This window comes from Oncorhynchus nerka, linkage group LG27, assembly GCF_034236695.1.
Source record: "Oncorhynchus nerka isolate Pitt River linkage group LG27, Oner_Uvic_2.0, whole genome shotgun sequence".
NCBI classification, from domain to species: Eukaryota; Metazoa; Chordata; class Actinopteri; order Salmoniformes; family Salmonidae; genus Oncorhynchus; species Oncorhynchus nerka.
The window spans coordinates 58244895-58260803 of record NC_088422.1 but is presented as its reverse complement, the minus strand read 5'-3'; positions in this window follow the sequence as shown (position 1 = coordinate 58260803).

Genomic DNA, 15909 nt, shown 5'->3' with positions numbered 1-15909 from the left:
TTAATTCGTACAACAAACAAATAAATAAATAAATAATATAATATAAATATTAATAAATATTGCATGAATGAACAAATAATATAGGCTATGAATATTGACAATCATTTTCACAATCATGATAACAACAATAGGCTAAGTCTAATCGCCACGGTTTCATTTAGCAACCTTTATAACTACCCTACTTTAAAATGTGAATTTATTTAGGAATATGTGGATTGCGTAAAATGTCCATTGGCCTTGTGTTTCCTCGGATTCTCAACAGTCAATCTGGACCTCGTCATGGAATAGTGTCTTAAACGGATTTCTGCGCTCGGAACGCTTTAACAGATGTGTTAAATATCACGGGCTTTGCAAAATCTTCATTCGGTGCGCCAGACGTAGACCCACTGCACATTCGAGCGCAGAGAAGTGTGCGGCCCTAACCGCGTACTGCTGATCCTGTTAACCATGAACTGTCACCATCAGCTGCCATGGCGCCCCTCTCCCGCTTTCATAAAGCCCTACTGGAATAAAAGCTTTATTTCTATAGACGGGTTTTGTTCTGCTGTTTTAACCAGCTGAATAAAAGTGCATCTATGATTTGATTTAAAACGCATTCATATGAGCGGACATTGAAAGCTGGTATACAACTCACATTAAAGCGGGATTTGAGCCTGTTTACCGTCGCGTTTAGTCTGCTCTGTCTTTAACCAGGCATTAGAGTTCAAATAAATCAATTTCCAAACAGAAATTCATTCATGCGACTATTTTATTTTTGCCGAAATAGTGTATAGGCTAAAATAGTAAGCATATTTAAACGTCAAACGAATAGTTTACGAAAACATACTTGTTTATTAAAAGCAAAACAAAAATATAGGCTAACGAAATAAAATCACATTAGGGAAGGAAAATGGGATACCTAATCAGTTGCACAACTGAATGCATTCAACCTACCAGAAATGTTTAATTCATATTAGCCTAAATACATTCTCATCAAGTTAGGCTATAATTTGCTTTCAGTACAAACAAGGTTAACGAAATGTTTTAAAGCACAAAAAACAAACGAAAAACGAATGTTATGATGTTAGTTTATACTTTCTTGCTTCATACTTCAAAGCATTACTTTAAGCACGTGATTTTTAATATAGACTAAGTTTCATCAACAATACAGCCAATATATTTATCCTATGTTTGATTGAATATGTTATTCGAGTAATGATAGCCTAAGTGGTTCAACATGAATCGAATGTAAAGTGGTCACAATCCGTTAATTACAACGGAACGCCTCCGTGAAATGATTTCCAATGTGAGAGAAAGTGAACGCTTATCAGACGTGCGTTAGCCTTTCTGCTTGGCCCCCAAAAAAGCCGCCCCCCCCCCCTCCCAAAAAAAGAGAACCTGCCGTAACACCGTCACCATTCACCGCGAAAGTAACTAGACCTTCAAAGCTTTTTTATGAGCCTATATTTCTTTAGTTTACTCAGAAAATCCTCCTTTTGTGACTGCAAGCAGATGGTTTGCAGGAAGCCTCGATCACCGAGACTAATTTCTACTAGCTTTGCAAGCTTTCCACGTCTTGGCCTCTTTTACCAAACAGAGCAAAAACAGCTGGCTCCGGCTGAATTAAAGCCATTAAAAGCACATCTCTAAAATATTACAGGACCCCCCCCCCTCCCGCTCTGTACCACCCTCGAATTGACACAAGACAGACTGCTTCTGCATTGAAACGGAAAGGGGTCTATGGAAAGACCCGGACCTAAGGTCCTTAACGCTGCCTCCACATCTCAAAACAATTTACTAAATAGATTAACTTAACCATTGTCTTGCGTCACTTTCTGCTTCGTTAAGTGAATGGGTTGAGTAAATATGTTACCCATGCATGAAGGCTTCTGTATGGGCCGTAACATTGTGTCCAGGGTCCGACAGGTGGTTAGCTGTTTATTATTCTACCCTTATTTGATGGTGACGTCAAGGAAAAGGAACTCCCCATCTTTTCAACTCGCGGATGGACAGATTGCTCTGACTGGTGCGCATTCTCCTGTATGACACCAGTAATCTATCTACCCCTCTTTAGTGTCGCACGAGGAGGTGTCCCGTTTCATTTTCAAAGTGGGGGAATTCTCTTTTCATTATTGCATTATCGGCCTATACATTCGTCTAGGGGAACATTTATTTCACTCTTTGACGAAGAATGAAGATGGGTATGACATTGATCAAAAATGATATCCGTCTTCTACAAAAAAGTACCCTGTCTACTCTATACATAACTGCAGATAAAGAAGTGATTATAAACACAACAGCCCATAGATATAATATGCTACCTTTTCTTAAACCAGTTCTGAAAACAGCCCAAACATCCAAAGACTAGGTTAAGCACAGAAGTTTGTTGACTTTCATTGCGTATCCAACGGCTGTACATTTCAATGAACTAATCAATGTCATTTAATGTAGCCTAACTTTGTCTCTGAGAATCTACAATGCGGCTGTGTATGGACTGTAGACAGGCTCTCCGGTGAGGGCTAAGCTAACCTTAATGCGGCATCTGTTGCAGTGCATAAACCCCAGAACATCCAGGGCATTATCAATGCCACAAGATCCAGAGGAGCAGTGACAAGCATTACATCGATATTAACTTTGTATTAAACATAGGCCCCTCCTCCCCAAATGGAGTAAAGCCATATCTCCTCGAACAATGCGCTCTGTTCTGAGATTCCATGCACCTGTTCTTTGACTGCTACAGTAAGCAGCGCGAAAGAGGGCGATGGGAAAAAACCTGTTATTTTCACCCTAAGCGGTTATTTACCTCATGCTTGTCAGATATGATCTTTCGACATTGTCGTCTTGAAGTGTATTTTGATTACTTAATGTTTAATTTCGTCTTCCTTAGCCAAATATATATGGCATGTCAACTGTGTAGCCTCTGAATCGCACTGCCTAATTCTTGAATATATAGTTATGCTATGATATCTGTATTATCAGTTTATAAGCATACCTTTGAATGGTTACTGTAGGCTATATTCGTGCCCTCAAACCTTTATACATTTAATATGTGTATTTTACTGTTCTGCAGTCGCCGTGTAGTGATGGGACGATGCGTGTAACTTAAACCTTTCCCCGTCTTTTGGCACTCTTATATCAGCACCGTGCTGCCTGCATCTGAAGCAGTGTTCTAATCCTCTTAAGGACATGTTGGTACAGTTTGCATATCATTCACCCCTCGAAGAGAAAGGCCACAGCCCTCTCCATTCGCCAGGATCCTCTGCCTCCTTTCACCAGGGCCACAGCCACCAGCATTAGCATAATCTGACAACCAGTACTATTGTTTAGGACCTTGTATGCAAAGTTAATTGCTCATTAATACCAGACAACCCAGAGGGGTGCAGAGGAAGCAGAGTAGTCCGATTCGGCTCGTTTGTGGGTTGAAACAGGCAGGTAAAGTGGTTATTCAAATAAAATCTCACAAAGACGTTTATTCTAGCCAAAAACATCAGGCAATGTACATGCATTTCCTAAACAGACAGACCCACACCCCATAATTAAAAGGGAAAGACATGCCATATCTCTGTTGCCTGCAGTTATGGCCAGTTATGCCATTTTCTTTGGAGGTTGAGTTGAAAAACAGATATTATCAGATGCTTTTTAAATTTTTATCTTGTCTCTGTTTGGAAACAGAAACTAATCAGTGAGGTAGCCTGTGTCTCAGAGAATGGACATGGGTGGCAGGGAAGTTATTCAAACCCTTCAGGGTCTTTTGTATTTCAAATATATTATTTTCCAACAGTTCTATAGGGACCTGTTTTACTCCTTTTCAGGTCTAGCAGTGCATGCAGATCTTAAGCGGTACACACACACACACACACACACACACACACACACACACACACACACACACACACACACACACACACACACACACACACACACACACACACACACACACACACACACACACACACACACACACACACACACACACACACACTCCCCCAAAAGCCTTAAATTCGTCACAGTGGCTCAACGGTAATCAATTGCAAATGTATCTCACTCTGAGTTTAATCTCATCTGGCCAACAGTTTCACGGGTGCAGGACGATTTGCAAGAGGGGCCTGCCCTACCCCCTCAATACCCCCGCCATATCCCCTCAGCACCTGGCAGGCTTTTGGGGTAGCGTCTTGTAAACGCCCGCTGCTTAAACGGGTGCCCCCTCTAAACACCCAAGCGTCCCTGCGCAGCACGGAAAGAGGGGTGAGCTCTGTGGTTGTCAACACCGGTTTAGATTAGAGGTCCTGTAGTGACATTAGCCATTACTCCCATAGTCAAACCAAGGATTGTTTAATTTAGATATATAGCCAATAGAAATAGTGGTGATTAGAGTGTGAGCGGTGAGTAAAATAGTATTGTGTGACATTACAGGTTTTTTCCATCTTTATTGTAATTTTAGGCTTTTAGTAATACGTTTGAATCTAGACCTTGGCATGAACGGTAAGAGTTTTCATGCACATCTTTGGACATACAAACACTCATTGTGCTGTGTTATTGTAGTTAACAACTGTAAAAACTTTGAGAACATAAACTTTGAGAACGCAAACTTTACCATCAAACACAGGCTACCCTTTGCAAGTGGAACAAAGCTGGCCTAATTGGTTGTATACTGTATACTGTGCTGTACAATTGCTAGGTTAATATAAAACGTTGTTTTCTTACCGGTACATCATGGGAATACTTGCTAATAATGTCTGGAATTTCCCATATAGACTGGGCACACACAGTGCCTTCAGAAAGTGTTCACAGCCCTTGACTTTTTCCACATTTTGTTGTGTTACAGTCTGAATTTAAAATGGATTAAATTGAGATTTAGTGTCACTGGCCTACACACAAAACCCCATAATGTTAAAGTGGAATTATGTTTTTCGAAATGTTTCAAAATTAATAAAAAATGTGAATCTGTAATATCTTGAGTCAATAAAAGTATTCAACCTCTAAATAAGTTCAGCAGTAAAAATGTGCTTAACAAGTCACACGATACATTGTATTGACTCACTCTCATCTCTGTACCCCACACATATGATTATTTGTAAGGCCCCTCAGTCGAGCAGGGAATATCAAACACAGATTCAGACCACAAAGACCAGGGAGATTTTCCAATTCCTCGCAAAGAACGGCACCTATTGGTAGATGGGTAAAAAAAAAAAAAAACAGACATTGAATACCCCTTTGAGCATGGTGAAGTTATTAACTACACTTTGGATGGTGTATCAATACACCCAGTCACTACAACAATACAGGCGTCCTTCCTAACTCAGTTGCCAGAGTGGAAGGAAACCACTCAGGGATTTCACCACGAGTCCAAAGGTGTCTTTAAAACAGTTACAGAGTTTAATGGCTGTGATAGGAGGAAACTGAGGATGGATCAACAACATTGTAGTGACTCCACAATATTAACCTAAATGACAGAGTGAAAAGAAGGAAGCCTGCGCAGAATTTTTTTCTTCTCCAAAATATGCATCCTGTTTGCAATAAAGCACTAAAGTAAAACTGCAAAATTGTGGCAAAGAAATTAACTTTATGTCCTGAATACAAAGCGTTTAGTTTGGAACAAATCCAACACAAATCATCACAGAGTACCACTCTTTATATTTTCAAGCATGGCGACGGCTGTATTATGTTATGGGTATGCTTGTCATTGGCAAGGACTAGGGAGTTTTTTAGGATAAAAAAAATGGAATAGAGCTAAGCAGAGGCAAAAAATCCTAGAGGAAAACCTGGTTAAGTCTGTTTTTCAACAAAAATTGGGAGAAAAATGTACATTTTCACAGGAGAATAACCTAAATCACAAGGCCAAATATAAACTGGAGTTGCTTAACACAACATTGAATGTTCCTGAGTGTCCTAGTTACAGTTTTGACCTAAATAGGTTTGAAAATCTATGGCAAGACTTGACAATGGCTGTCTAGCAATGATCACAACCAACTTGACAGAGCTTGAAGAATAACAAAATAAAATATTTGTAAATATTGTACAATCCAGGTGTGCAAAGCTCTTAGAAACTTACCCAGAAAGACTCAGAGCTGTAATCACTGCCAAAGGTGATTATAACATGTATTGAGTCAGGGGTGTGAATACTTACATAAATTAGATATTTCTGTATTTCATTTCCAATAAATGTGCAGCATTTTCAAAAAACATGTTTTCACTCTGTCATTATGGGGTAATTTGTGTAGATGGGTGATAAAAAAAATATTTGATCAGTTTTGAATTCAGGCTGTAACACAAAAAAATGTGGAATAACTCCTGAGTGGCGCAGTAGTCTAAGGCACTTGCATCTCAGTGCGAGAGACATCACTGTAGTTCCTGGTTCGAATCCAGGCTGCATCACATCTGGCTGTGATTGGGAGTCCCATAGGGTGGCGCACAATTGGCCCAGTGTCGTCCAGGTTTGGTCGGGGTAGGCTGTCATTGTAAATAAGATTTTGTTCTTAACTGACTTGCCTAGTTAAATAAAAAGTCAAGGCACTTTCTTTTGTAAGACTGCAACAAATAATCAAACCAATCAATCACTTTTCCTGTGGGGGGGGGGGTTATAGTATGGGATTGGGTTCTTAAAACAGAACATATGAATGGGTGGCTTGGGGGTGTGACGAGGAGGAATGGGGGGGTTGGGTATGGTTGAGGGACTTTGGTGCCTGTTGGTCCTATGGTATTGATGCGGCGTAGGCCATATAATCGGATTGCGAGGTGGTGAAAGTGAGCCCTGGTGCTTATGTCAGTTTGTGTCTCGTCAAGCTGAATAATACGCATGGCTGAGGAGCGCAGCGGCCACTCACCATTGAGGCCTCTCGCCGCTCGTGGCTAAGCGATTCTAAAAGAAAGAAAAAGCCCTCATTGGATTCATATATAATTCTTACTCAAGCGTTTTGATGCATTTGCATAAGAGGGGTATACCAGTGGTCGCTTTTCAGCTGTGTGTGCGGGTGTATTTGTGTATGTGTGTGTGTGTTGGTCTCCAAGCCTAGCCCCTGTAAAAGCAGCTCTGTGTAGAGGGACACGGTTCCTGTGCTCAGGCCCTCATGGTTAATTGAGGAGCAACAACAAAACAACTTGACATTTCACTTTTTCCTCTTATCTGGGGCTATGTTCGGCAAAAACAAAGAGTTGAGAAGCGATTGCCTTTAAAAAGCAACGAATCCCTTTGAAAATGGACTATGTGGCACCGATATGAGTCAGAAAGTTATTCCATTGTCAAAATGAACTAAAGTGTAAATATGTCATAAAGTCAGTCTCATCTAAAATGGAGTTTGGAACATCCATGCGTCACAACAGGTAAATTAAAATCGGGTTTTGATTTGACGATGTCCATTTGCCCACATGGGGTGAACAGCTGAGGTGATTGCTCTCTATCCAATAGCATAAACAGACTGTTCATATAAGACATCTTGTCGCACATTTTTTTACTTGAGAAATAACAGTTATAAAAAAAAAGTGCGCAAATAAAACATACTTGGCAAAAGTGTCACATTTTATTACAGATTTCTTGGATTATGTTAGATTCATTCTGGGGGTTTTGTGGAAGTGAAGTAGGCTTCCGTGTCTACAGTGTCTCATAAGGGACAAACATCATAACCAAACGTGGAATCAGTCAGGGAACACACCAAGACTGAAATTGACATGGACTAGTATGAGATATCAGTTTGTGCCCAATTCAGACTTGAGATAAGTTGACTTGCCGATTGAGCCAACATATGCAGCGTTTACCGTAAATGTGGTCTCCACTAATATGGTAACATTGCCTTTAACCTTTTCATACATGACTTCCAAATATCTATTACGGTCACCCCAGTGTGAGTTGTTTTATGCATGTGATGTCAGAATGCCCTCACTGTTCCAAAATGTGATTATTACGCAACAGGACAGTTAACACCCGCTGCCTGCTAATTATCTATAGGCTATGTTTCAACTTGTCAACTTTAAATTAATTTATAACAAGTTGTATTTTCTAACAACAGTTTGAATTGAGGTGTGTTCCGCTTCCTCATTAATTCAGGGCGGCAGGTAGCCTAGTGGTTAGTGTTGGACTAGTAACTGAAAGGCTGCAAGATCAAATCTCTGAGCTGTCAAGGTAAAAAAAAAACTGTTGTTCTGCCCCTGAATAAGGCAGTTAACCCACTGTTCCTAGGCTGTCATTGAAAACAAGAATTTGGTCTTAACTGACTTGCCTAGTTAAGTAAAGGTAAAAAAAACATTTCACATGGAAGTAGCCCATTTCAGTGTTGTGGACAATTTGTGTTTGATGCTTTACTGAGCCAGACAAACTTCTCTCTTCGAGGAGAGCCCACCAATGGCTTGGGGGTAAAAGCTGTTGAAAAGCCTTTTGGTCCTAGACATGGCTCTCCGGCACCGCTTGCCATGCGGTAGTAGAGCGAACTTTCTATGACTGGGGTAACTGGGGTCTTTGACAATTTTTAGGGCCTTCCTCTGACACCGCCTGGTGTAGAGGTCCTGGATGGCAAGCAGCTTAGCCCCAGCGATGTACTGGGCCATACGCACTACCCTCTGTAGTGCCTTGAGGTCGGAGTCCGAGCAGTTGCTATACCAGGCAGTGATGCAACCAGTCAGGATGCTCTCGATGTTGCAGCTGTAGAACCTTTTGGAGATCTGAAGACCCATGCCAAATCGTTTTAGTTTCCTGAGGCGGAATAGGCTTTGTCGTGCTCTCTTCACGACTGTCTTGGTATGTTTGGACCATTCTAGTTTGTTGGTGATGTGGACAACCTGCTCCACTACAGCCCCGTCGATGAGAATGGGGGCGTGCTCGGTCCTCCTTTTCCTGTAGTCCACAATAATCTCCTTTGTCTTGATCACGTTGAGGGGTATGTTGTTATTCTGACCTCCTCCCTATAGGCTGTCTCGTTGTTGTGTCGTCTGCAAACTTAATGATGGCATTGGAGTCGTGCCTGGCCACGCAGTCATGGGTGAACAGAGAGTACAGGAGGGGACTGAGCACGCAATCCTGAGGGGCTCCAGTGTTGAGGATCAGCGTGGCGGATGTGTTGGTACCTTCCCTCACCACTTGGGGGTGGCCCGTCAGGAAGTCCAGGATCCAGTTGCAGAGGGAGGTGTTTAGTCCCAGGATCCTTAGCTTAATGATGAGGTTTAAGGGTACTATGGTGTTGAATGCTGAGCTGTAGTCAATGAACAGCATTCTCACATAGGTGTTCCTTTTGTCCATGTGGGAAAGGGCAGTGTGAAGTGCAATAGAGATTGCATCATCTGTGGATCTGTTTGGGTGGTATGCAAATTGGAGTGAGTCTAGTGTTTCTGGGATAATGGTGTTAATGTGAGCCATTACCAGCCTTTCAAAGCACTTCGTAGCTACGGACGTGAGTGCTATAGGTCCATAGTCATTTAGGCAGGTTGCCTTCTTAGGCACAGAGACTATGGTGGTCTGCTTGAAACATGTTGGTATTACAGACTCAATCAGAGACATGTTGAAAATGTCAGTGAAGACACCTGCCAGTTGGTCAGCACATGCTCGGAGCACATGTCCTTTAATCCGTCTGGCCCCGCGACCTTGACCTGTTTTAAGTTCTCACTCACGTCGGCTACGGAGAGCGTGATCAAACAGTCGTCCAGAACAGCTGATGCTCTCATGCATTCCTCAGTGTTGCTTGCCTCGAATAAGTGATTTAGCTCGTCTGGTAGGCTTGTGTCACTGGGCTGCTCGTGGCTGTGCTTCCTTTTGTAGTCTGTAATAGTTTGCAAGCCCTGCCACATCAGACGAGCGTCGGAGCCGGTGTAGAACGATTCAATCTTAGCCCTGTATTGGCGCTTTGCCTGTTTGATGGTGCATCGGGGGGCATAGCAGGATTTATTATAAGCATCCGAGTTAGAGTCCCGCACCTTGAAAGTGGCAGCTCTACCCTTTAGCTCAGTGCCAATGTTGCCTGTAATCCATGGCTTCTGGTTGGGGTATGTATGTACAGTCACTGTGGGGAGGACGTCCTCGATGCAGTTATTGTTAAAGCCAGTGACTGACGTGGTGGACTCCTCAATGCCATTGGAAGAATCCCAGAACATGTTCTAGTCTGTGCTAGCAAAACAGTCCTGTAGTTTAGCAACTGCTTCATCTGACCACTTCTTTATAGATCGAGTCACTGGTTCTTCCCACTTTAATTTTTGCTCGTAAGTAGGAATCAGGAGGATAGAATTGTGGTCAGATTTCCTAATGGAAGGCGAGGGAGAGCTTTGTATGCATCTCTGTGTGTAGAGTACAGGTGAGCTAGAATTCTTATCCCTCTGGTTGCTCATTTAACATGTTGATTGAAATTAGGCAATACTTGTTTACGTTTCCCTGCATTAAAGTTTCCGGGCCACTAGGAGCGCCGCCTCTGGGTGAGTGTTTTCCTGTTTGCTTATTTCCTTATACAGCTGACTGAGTGCGATCTTAGTGCCAGCATCTGCCTGTGGTGGTAAATAAACAGCCACGAAAAGTATGGATGAAAACTCTCTTGGCAAATAGTGTGGTCTACAGCTTATCATAAGATACTCTACTTCAGAGAGACTTCCTTAGATTTCGTGCACCAGCTGTTGTTTACAGATATGCACAGACCGCCTCCCTCATTTTACCGTAGTGGATATAGCCGGTGCAGCATGTATCCCGCTAGCTAAGTATCCATGTCATCATTCAGCCACGATTCCTTTGAACATAAGATGTAACAGTTTCTGATATCCCGTTGGTAAGATATTCGTGATCGTACTTCGTCTAATCTTTTGTCCAATGATTGCACATTGGCAAGTAATAGTGATGGTAACGGCAGCTTTCCTACTCGCCGTCTGCGGATCCTTACGAGCCACCCCGCTCTGTGTCTTCTGTTCCTGCGTCTCTTTCTCTTGCCATTGACAGGGATGTTGGCCTTGTCGGCTGTTTGAAGTACATCCTGTGCGTCCTGCTTGTTGAAGAAGAAAAGATCTTTGTCTAATCCGAGGTGAGTGATTGCTGTCCTGATATCCAGAAGCTATTTTTTTGCCGTAAGATTCGTATATAACGGCAAAAAAAAGGAATATTATGTACAAAATAAGTTACAAATAACGCGGAAAAAATACGAAAAACATAATAGCGTAATTGGTTAGGCGCCCGTATAACTGCTGCCATTTCTTCCGTAGCCATTTGTACAGTAACTCTTTATGTGTAACGTAATGGAACTGAGAGTCATTAACGAGGGCCAGCTCTGGTCCAACGTTTTACTTAAGCCAAACTTCTGAAGTTCAAAGACATTCAAAGTTCCTTCATAGAAGCCGCTCCTCTGTAGGTATAATTCTGTGGGCCTAATTCAGATAATGCTGTCATAACAACAAGATGCCCAGCACTTCATGCCCACTGCTCTCCTTTTTGAACTTCAGAAAGTTGGACCAGAGCTGGCCCTTCGTTCTTGGTTCTGGTTCTGTTCCCTGAAATGGTTCCAACCCCTGCACAGTGGTAGACATTTTAAATGCTACCATTCTGTATATTCTCTTTACAGTCTTACATTTTTTTGTCCAAAATATTGAGTAATTGAAACTGAAACAGTGCATCCCGAATGGCTGGAGGCAGCAAGCAATGTACCAGGTCAGCTGTGATTTACAACCTGAGAGCAATAGTTGTTGGACTACCAACGAATGTATTGGTGAATTAGAAAAGTACATTTCAAGAATAAAATGTGGTGTGCTTGCTAGCTTGTTTTAAAGTATTTATGGTTTTGAAAAGGTTAGACAATCTTAATGTTGTTTTAATGTTTGCTGCTGAAATGGTTAACCCACTAGAGTCGTCAATATTGTGGACAAAAACTGAAGAATGTAACCAAGGCTGGGAATGTCAATACAATCAAACTAGATGCTGGGAGGATGTCATGTCATTGTACGAGTACAAGTGGGTGTGTGTGGCGGCCCCCCCCCCCATATCGTTTTTAGGGGGCTACGCTGGAGATGCAGATTACATTTGGTTAGAAATGTGATTCACTTTGCTAGCTAGCTATGCTGAACTTGAATGACTTACCCACATATCTCTTAGTTGTCAATCAAATGTATTTGGCATCGATCAAATGGGCGGCGCAGGCAGGCAAGTTCCCATTTAGTTGTTAAAACATTGGTTGGGACAAGCATGCATTGGCAGGCAAGATGCAGAAGGGCGAGCAGGCTACTATTCCCCATCGTTTATCAGTGCAATTTTGAAAAGGCTGAAAAAGTTGATCATTTTTTGTTATTGTTGATCTTTTTGTTGTTGATGTGTTGATGTGCACAGGCAACTGAGGGAGAGATAGCCTACCTGTTCCTATTTGTTTGAATGATAGGACCGTAAAGTTCTTAAATGTAAGAGGACTCCTGTGGTATTTACATATTTCCAGAAATTCATTCAGGTCTATTATAATATAATGATCTATAGTTGCGCTGTTGCTACTGCCTGTAAACACACAGTTCAGTTCAAAGTGAAGGATGGCAGGCCCGTGTGGCAAATGGCTTATTTCCATATAGGCCTATTTTAGTTCTGACTGGCTATGGTGTAGTGGTTTGTGTAGAGTCCGGTCCTGGACAAGACTGACACGTTTTTATTAGGTTTTATTTACTGCAGTGTCTATTAAATGTCCAAACAAACGGCCACCTTCCCAGTCTATATTGCTATCATTTTCTCAAGTGCCTTACTCTATGTCATTCCCAAACATTCAATGAAAGTATGAAAATGACCATATCTAAGTGCTCGCTTATCAGATTTCATTTTTTTTAAGGCGTTATATTCTTCCTTGGGCGTTTCATGTTGCTAAAAGGCTGTCAGTTCCACTTTAACTGCTCCATTTCCTCCTAGTGGGGCTGTGATTTATAATGACCACCGCCATTCAATTAGAAATCGAATACTTAGAATGGATTTCAACCTTCTTAGGATGGGATAAAGGTCAGCCATTTTGGTCAGGGCGTTGGTCAACCATGGTTTGCCAGTGCTGTAATAAGATAGTGTGTGTAAAATAATGAATTTGAAGAATTGATCTGCCACTGTATGTTTGTTAGCTAGCTAGCCAGACAATAAAAATAAAATGTGATCATTTTAAAACTAACTGCCAATATGCCAACATTCCATTCAAACAATTCAGTCAATGCACAGCCATATACTGACTGAAATCAGTTGATGGTAGGACGTAGCCTACTGATATGACAATATGACAATATTGCATCATATAACAGCACTTTATGGTCCGTTTACATATATTTTAGAGGCTATTTATACTGAAAGTGTATAAAACCCATATAAACTGTATTTATAATTACATGACAATATTTTAGGTTGCCAATCATTCTATTAAACATCTGATATATCACATGCCATACTTTTGTTTTGCTGCACAAGTAAAACCAGGATTATTCCTCTACCGCCATTCAATCCATAGACTGGTAAGGATTTCTCCCTGAGCAATATGGCTGACATTTTCACCCATTTCTGGAACTTTGAGGGTTTATGACATAGTCCCTCTACTAATTTAAGAGGATCTCCATGACCACTGCCCCAATCCCTCACAGCCTGGAATGCGGTCAGGGCCTTTGGTCAGATGGATGGTCGTAATGTGTTCTGACTAACTTTATACGGTCAATCGCAAGACCCCCCAGGTCTAGTCCTCGATTCTAGACCACAGTTGGTCAAAGCCATTGTCCTGTACTGCTGGTTTATACTAATGTGGAGTGTAATTGATCCCATTAGAACACTTAGAGCTTTCTAATAGGCACAAGGTGAGCTGACCTGACCTCTGACCTCTGATCTCACAGGATTTATGTGACCTTAACCTCCTGTCACCCCTCTAAAATCATTCCTCCATTTCTCCATCTCCTCTTACTCTGTTAAGTCATCTGAATTCTCTGCTCTCGTCTGTAACCATTCAGCTTTAGCTCAATGAGGTAGAATTGATGCCGTTCAGGAGATCAGAAGGCCAGCCCAGTACCAAGGGACTTTCATGTATTGTGCCTGGTCCATCGGCCGATCAGACACCAGGATGTGGGGTTAAGCCAGACCTCCGACAGCCCAGGAATGGTAAAGTTAGGCGAGCTAAGTCAATCAAGGCCTGATGAGAGAGGAGACGTGGAAGAGAGTTCAGTCAACTGTTTCAATGGGTATGCATGCCCAAAAAAACTCACAACCGTGTGCTATTTAATGGGATGCCATGCTTGAAAGTGCTGTGATTCTGAAGAATCTTCTAAATGCATCATATTGTATTTTCCTCTTATTCTCACTCACACATTTAGTTGCATGAGGTGTTATCTAATAAGGGTGATGCCCAAACTACTTCTTACATTTAACCAAAAGGAATCCTCTTGGAGCCCCCTTGTACTTGGAGAATAGGCAGAAGGGTGGCGGGAGGAGGAGAGGGGGAAGGGGCTTCCATCGGTATGTGACCTCTGGTCTGCAATGCCTGATAAGAGACTTCAGGTCAAGGGGGACATAAAGGAAAGGAGAGAGGCTACTCAGACGAGCCACCCTGCAGAATGGAGAGGTTCTAAACTGCAGAAGGGGAATGTTGAATCCTTCTCTCAGCTGGGAGCTGAATGAGGTAGAGGAATGACGTTAACTTTTCAATTTGTCATAGTATTCACTGGCTGCCTTTGATGGCTTTAGACAGCAGCTTACGACCCTGCATCCCGCTGTAGCTGCATCCCACTGAAGCTAAGCTGGGTTGGTCTTGATCGGTCCCTGGATACGAGACCAGATGCTGTTGGAAGTGGTGTTGGAGGGCCAGTAGAAGGCACTCTTTCCTCTCGCCTAAGGAGAGATCCCAATGCCCCGGGACAGTGATTGGGGACATTGCCCTGTGTGGGGTGCCGTCATTCAGATGGGATGTTAAACATTTGTCCTGACTCTGTGGTCACTAAAGATCCCATGGCTATTATCGCAAGAGTAGGGGTGTTGACGTGGCCTCCTTAATCATCCATAGCTTCCAATTGGCTCATTCATCCCCTCTCCTCCCCCTGTAACTATTCCACAGGTCATTGTGGTAAATGAGAATGTGTTCTCAGTCAACTTACCTGGTAAAAATAATTGGTTAAAAAAACAAATAAATAAGTGGAACTCAAAATATTTGTTTTCAAGAATATTCTCCCACAAGGAAATCCTTGTGGGAAATTTTGGGTAAAACAAACTGGGCTCCCATCTCAAAATGTAAAAGGTGACATGTAGAAGGGATTGTGTTTGTGTCTGCTTTCCATTTCGAGTGAATACAGGAGGAAGAGATAAAGCTCCTGCACGCATGAAACACATGAAACCGAAGTTAGTGTGCTGCTAATGTAGCAAATGGGGATATGTGAAACTTACTCCTCAGCCTGAAGTGTCCCGCTTGCATCGCATCAGTAGCTGGCTTTTGAGGTGGCGCGATCGGCTAAGACTTTTGAAGGAGGCCGGTCACGTGTGCTAGCAAGGCAGAGGTTCTGAGTTTGTGCCAGGGTATGAGCCGAGTCGGGAGGAAGTGCTACTCGCTAAGCAAGCAGCGTCATGTCCTTAACCGTAGTGCTATGACAGTTGAGCTGAGCTCAGCTCAGTGCTGGGATCGCTGTTGAATAAGTTTAAGAGGGGATTGTAGCACATGGAGATGTCAGCCTGAAGTGTCCTGCTTGCGTGGTAATCGCTAAGCAAGCAGCGTGACGTCCTTTACACTAACAGGCTAGCTTCCTCCACTGTCCCTGTTCATACCAGGTTTGATTATTGATCCTCTGCTCGCAAACACAGGTGACCATCCTCCTTTACAACGTACCAACCAATATTGAGCTGTAGAAAAAGATCCAAATCGATAGCTCCATTGGTGATATTTCAAGCTAGCTGTGGAGTGAGTTGACAGCATGTTCTTAACTCTGTTACATAGAGCCCCACAGTGGAGTTGTCATAAACTCAGCAAAAAAAGAAACAGCCCTTTTTCAGGACCCTGTCTT